This window comes from Lagenorhynchus albirostris, chromosome X (assembly GCF_949774975.1).
Source record: "Lagenorhynchus albirostris chromosome X, mLagAlb1.1, whole genome shotgun sequence".
In the NCBI taxonomy this organism is placed as follows: Eukaryota; Metazoa; Chordata; class Mammalia; order Artiodactyla; family Delphinidae; genus Lagenorhynchus; species Lagenorhynchus albirostris.
Window position 1 is genome coordinate 50,986,643 of NC_083116.1, and position 6,848 is coordinate 50,993,490.

At 32.7% G+C, this 6,848-nt stretch overlaps 1 non-coding gene across 1 annotated transcript; it reads left to right on the plus strand.

Moving 5' to 3' along the window:
• Positions 1 to 6,377: 6,377 nt before the first annotated feature.
• Positions 6,378 to 6,484, plus strand: LOC132514125 (U6 spliceosomal RNA). Its single transcript, XR_009538627.1, has one exon. It is a non-coding gene; the product is annotated as a U6 spliceosomal RNA (small nuclear RNA).
• Positions 6,485 to 6,848: the final 364 nt, after the last annotated feature.

Below are 6,848 nucleotides of genomic sequence, written 5' to 3' on the forward strand. Positions count from 1 at the left end.
AGAGAAAAAAATGACAAGATAGAAAGGTAAAGAATTGAAACTTAGTGGGATCATCTAAATTCTGTTGCAGCAGTTGTTAAAGTCAACCACCAGTTTTAACATAAAATATAATATTTTAGAAACCACATATTTATTCATAGCTAGGATGTCAGGTAAAACTCTGAAACAATCAAGAAAAGATTAAGTAAACATCACTAAAATAAGGTACAGTTTCCTATACCAACACTGAATTATATAAAAATATTGTACTTTGAAGTTTCATTGTAATCTAAGATAAAAATAGGGCTCAGTGGTAAAACTGGCCTTAATAATCATACATGCATCCTTTCACTCACTAATCTATCAATTCATTCATCAGACACTTATTAAGCAACTACCATATGCTTCCTGTGATAGTCTGTGCATCTACAGAGATGAATAAACCAAGTTCAAAATGCAGTAGGGTGACAAGTCAAGAAAAGAAACAATTGTAAATGTGATATGCAAAAACAATTGTGAAGTTTCACACACTGAAAATTCTTATCATCTCTTTCTAAGGCAAAGTAAAAAGAACAACATTAATGAATTTTGAATACTATATTCTGATTTCAAAATTATTTTTAAAATAAAGACACAATGACAAAACATCAACTATAATACCATGATCCAGAGATAATCAATGTTTACATTCTGTGTATATATGCTTCCTATCATTCAATGGGTATAGATACATATACATATGTATTATATAAAGTTTATATGTGTTCATATACATATATATGTGTTATACAAAATCTGAATCACACCATATATAGTTTTTACAATTTTCTTTTTAAATTATTTGTATATTGTAAATATCTCCCATTGTTAAATGTTTTCTTAAAACATTTTTTTAAATGATTGCATAAGATTTTATAATATGCATGTATTATAAGCTATTTAGCCATTCCCTATGTTAGGCATGTAAGTCCTTTCCGATTTTCATCTAGCATAAGCAAGACTTAGAGAAATATTCATCTACATCTTTGTGCCCAGCTCTGATTATTTATTCACAATAATTTTCTAGAAGTACAAATTAGGGGACAAAACAATAAGGAAGATTATTTTCATTTTTTTATATTGAAGTATAGTTGATTTACAATATTAGTTTCAGGTGTACAACATAGTGATTCGATATTTTTATAGATTATATTCCATTTAAAGTGATTAAAAATAATGTCTATATTTTCCTGTACTGTACAATATAGCCTTGTTGCTTATTTATTTTATACATAGTAGCTGTTTCTCTTAATCCCATACTCTGATCTCTCCCCTCACCCCTTCCCCCTCCACACTGGTAACCACTAGTATATTATCAATATCTGTGAGTCTCCTTCTGTTTTGTTATATATATTCATTTTTTTTTTATTTTTTAGTTTCCACATATAAGTGATAACATACAGTATTTGTCTTTCTCTGATTTATTTCACTAAGCATAATACTCTCTAGGCCCATCCACATTGTTGCAAATGGCAGAATATAATTCATTTTATTACTGTGTAATATTCCATTGTGTGTGTATATATATATATATATATATATATATATATATATATATAACATCTTCTTTACTAATTCATCTGTTTTTGATGGTCACCTATGTTGCTACCATATCTTGGCTATTGTAAATAATGATGCTATGAACATTGGGGTGGATGTATCTTTTCAAATTAGCGTATTCATTTTCTTCAGATATATACCCAGTAGTGGAAATGCTGGATCATATGGTTGTTCTATTTTTAGTTTTTGGAGGAACCTTCATGTTGTGTTCCATAGTGGCTGCACCAATTTACAATCCCAACAACAATGTACTAGGGTTCCCTTTTTCCATGTCCTCGCCAACATTTGTTATTTGCAGACTTCTTGATGAAAGCCATTTTCACAGGTGTGAGGTGATGTCTCACTGCAGTTTTATTTGCCCTTCTTCCATGATTAGCTATGTTCAGCATTTTTTTCATGTGCCTGTTGACCATCGGTATGTCTTCTTTGGAGAAATGTCTGTCTATATAAGTCTTCTGCCCATTTTTTAATCAGATTGTTTGTTTTTTTTGACGTTAAGTTGTATGAGCTGTGTATATATGTTGGATATTAATTACTTATCAGTCATATAATTTGAAAATATTTTCTCCCATTCAGTAGGTTGTCTTTTCGTGTTGTTTTATCTCTTTTATTCCTCACAATTATTTTGGTTATATAATGCTATTATTTCATTTTTGGCAAAAGAAAAACCTAGCATGACCAACCATCTTAGTTTGCTCACGACTGTTCCAATTTTAGCCTTAAAATCCAGAATCCCTGGATACCCCTCAGTCACCAGCAAATTGGGATGATTGGTCACCCTAGAATTGAAGGTTGGAGCACTTATGTGATTCACTCAAAGTAGCACACCAGGTAATTGGTGGAGCTGAGATTTAAATTCAGTTCAGACTACAAAGCCCATATTTTAACATTGGGTACATTCATATGAACAATGTGGTAATATAAATTACTACAGGAAAACATGCTGGAACAGCTGGATGACCATGGACAAAATAAAATTAGATCAATACCTAACCCTTTACACTAGAATAAATTATTGATCAATAAGCAATTTAAATATAAACTGTGGATGATAACATAAATGAATACATGTGTAATCTTGAAGTAAATATGGACATTCTAAACATGACACAAATGCTAGAAACCAGAAATGAAAGAATGAATAAATATGATTGCATTAAAAACACATATCTATAACTTAAAACATCCAACAAAAATTTTTTTAAAAAATGGATAAATGGGGAAAATATTTGCAACATAGATGGTAAATGATTAATGACCTAAATATATTAAAAAACCTCAAAAATTAATAGGAAATATCTAAACTCCATAACAGAACAATGGACAAAAGACATTAATAAGCACTTCAGAAAATAAGTACAAATGGCTAAAAACTCATGAGTAAAATGTCATACCTTTAGTAGTGACAAAATTATGCAAAATAATACAAAATACTATTTTTCCTGAAGCAGATTAACAAAGTTTAAAAATAATTAATAATACCTAGTGTTGATGATTGTATGGGGAAAATGGGCCCTCTCATACAAACATGGTATGAGTATAAAAATAGCAAAACATGTAAAAGCATTTTGACAATATAAATCAGAAGCCTTAAAATGCATATTTTTAATCCAAAAAAAAATCACTTTTGAAGACACTATCATAGGGAAATAATTTGACAAATATACAAAACTATATGTACAAAATGCTCATTCTAGCATTATTTATAATAGCATATAACTTAAAACAACTTAATATCTATCCATTGGTATTAGTTACATAAATTATGGCACATCTTTGCAATGCAATACTACATAGCCATTAAAAATCATTCATTCAATCATCCATTCATCAAATATTTATTGAATGGCAGGCATATTACTAGTTTCTGGGGATACAGTTTTTAAAAAGTCTATATATTTATCTTCCTATAGTTACTATCTATGCAGAAAGTAAACAGAAAATAGACAAAAGAACTGTAACCTGCAATAAGAACTTGATGGAAATAAACAAGAGGCTGGGAGAAGTTAGCAGAAGGACTTAAATCCATATTTATTTATATGCAGGGCTTAACTTCCCCCAAGTAGACACGTGTCAAGGATTCAACTACATGGAATATTCAAATTTGTTTCAAGACATGTTTAATATGTGCTATAATCAATCAAGCTCCTTATGATCTCTCTTACAGTCTAGAGAGCAGAGCACACATGCCAGTTAAAATGTGTCTTTCCAAAAGGGTGGTGAATTCAGAGTCTCTATCCTATAATCAACAGAGATATCACCACCAAACTCTGCTGGAATAGTCAGACCATGTGAATTCTGCTCTCATACAGCTGTCTCTGGACTTCAACATCGACCACTTGCTCAGATTCTTCACCTTTTCTCTCCCTTTATGTTGATCTCTGTTTACTTGCAGGGCATCTCCTTCTAGTATATTGAAACATATGAAATTACTGATATTTATCCATTTTGGACCAACCGAAATGACAATTTCATATGATCAACTTCTTATTAAAATAAAAATCCTCCATGTCAAAATCCTGAAATACTTTTTTTTGGACTCACCAAGACAAATGTCTTGCTCCTCTGCTGCCCACACTGCAGTTGCTACAAATGAGCCATGAGCTGACGTCAGTAATGGACTCCACTTACAACACTAACGTCTCAACTATATATTTTCTCCTAAATTCTGACATTTAGAATAACATGCTATAATTTTATACTTTATTTCCATCATATCACTTATCTGTTTAGCCATCCTACAAGAGAAGAAGATGGGAGGAAAGGGTATTCAGTTGAATATTATTCAAGAAAGCTCTATCTCTTTCAGCCATTTTTGAGGGGAATACTAGCAAACTTTAATTATGTGAACTTAAAAGATATTTGCATGACCTCTGCAACAATCTAGAAAATGAAGAAGGTATTCATCAAATTTATTGTACAAACTGTAATATTTATAGAGACTTCAGTATAGCTAGCCACTATTGCTACAAACCTTGGAGTCTGACAAGTTCAAATCCATGAACAAATTTTTGAGTTAGTGTCCTCACCTGTAAAGTAAGGGTAAGAATAGGACCTGCCTCATAGGATTATTAGGATAATTAAATGAGATAATACATATAAAATGTACTTAATACAGGCAGACACATAATAAATGCTCAACTAAAAGTAGTTTTCTAGCCTCTTAAAAAAACATTTTTTATTCTTTAGCCTAATTCCCTAATTATAAGATAGAACCTAGACACCAGAATTGCAAAATGGGCAGCATTTTGCATTTTGGGGTGGGAAAAAAAACATAGAAAATTCTTTACTCTAAATTCTCCATGAAGGGGCCCAGTGATTCCACATTTGGCCAATGCTTCTACTTGCCTTTCAATCCTAGTGAAAGTGAATTACGCAGCCAATTGAAGTAAAGACTGAATGACAGAGCAGAAGAGAGTTTCCCCACCCCCAATTGAATCCATGGAACATTATTTTCTCTGTGCAAAGGAGAAACATTTAGCATTATTCTGAGTGAAATATATATCACAGTTTATAAATTGACCTTGTAAGATTTTTAAAAGTGTACCCTCCCCATTAGGCCTTGAAAATATAGAGTGGATATACTTATAATTGAAGCCACTTCACTTGGGCTTACCACAGCTCAAGTAACTTTTCCTGGCCAGCAGGTAAAACAGCTGCTGAATGTCAGGGTGTCAGAGATTCAGCCTTGGGTCATCCTCAGCTAAGGTGAAGCAGATGCCCAGCGGCTGTCTAAAGCAGCTCAGTAGCCAAATGAGGGTGAACCAGCATAGCAAACAAAGGACAAAACTTGAAGTTTTCTAAGATTCCAAGATGTCAATCTCTAAGCCAGGTCAGCAAACTCTCTGAACTCTGGGAAGTTTTTCCTTGAAAAGACTCTCAAGTATTTGTTCCAAAGTTTTAAGGGGCGGCATAGCCAATGGCACCTGCAACTGACAAGGACCCATCCTTCAAGATGTGCCAAAGGCCTACTCTGAGCACTTTGGGCACCAGAATGTTAACTGCAATTATCATTTTAGAAGGCTCTTTCTTAATATTGGATTGACTTCTTCATAAAGACAGAAAAATTATATTTGCCTAAGTCTAGATCCTGTCAAGATTCTACTTTTCTTTTCTCAACTAATTCTGAAATTATTCCCCCATGCAGACAGCAAGTCAATAAAGCCCAGTAGAAAAGATCCTATGCCGCAGAGATCAGATCCCAATTCGGCACTTACAAGGCATAAGACATTGGGCAAATTGCCTTAGTTTAAAAAATCTGTAAAGTAAATATAATAGCATACCTACTTCATAGGGTTATTGTGACCATTAATATGTAACTTGATAGAGTGCTTAGCCTATATAACTCTGCTTAAAAAATATTGGTTCTTTTATTATTTTAAAATTACGTTTTATTATACTTGGTCCCAACCAGATCCTCTCTTGTTAACCAGCTCCGCATCATTCCTTGTTGTTTTTTGTCTGAATCCTACTACAGTCCATGTTGGTTACAATCAGCAGAGAACTCTATGCACAGTTGCTCAAAGGATAGGGTCTTTATTAAATGTTTCTACCACTCTGGCCACTTATGTCCTCATTAGCTATTGCACAGATTCATATTGCTGGAACTTAAGGTGGGGATGTGGCTCCCTTCCAATCAGCACTCTGAAAAAAAAAAAAAGCCAGTTGCTATCCAGAAAAACCTTTTCTCTGTCTCATCTCCAGGCTAAATGGAAAGAGGAGTTTAATAGTTTGCCCTGTCTTTGGCTGTATGCCACCCAAAAACATTCAACCATTACTAAATTAGAAATGACTTCATGGTGCTTACTTCAGCAGCATATACACTGTAATTGGAATGATTCAGAGAATATTAACATGGCCTCTGCACAAGGATGACATACCAACTCATGAAGCATTTCATAATTTTAAAACAGGCACTTTCATATATTGTGCTGAAAGTGAAAATGATAAAACCCCTATAACAGTGAATCCAGCTATATCTTCCCAAATTGCAAATGTATTTACCCCTTGATCCAGCAATCCTGAGTTTTAGAACTCTATCCTTCACATATATGAAATGATGTATTTACATTGCAGACAGAAAAAATTAAGATGTTCTCTATACATTGATATAGAGAAATATTCAAAATATGTAATAAAAAATACTGTTTCGAGATATGAAACAGATTAACTTTTGTATAAGGGGCATGAGAATATATATTTACATTTGCTTGTATTTGCATAAAGAAACAGAATAAACTAATAAAAATAATTACCTATATATGGATAGA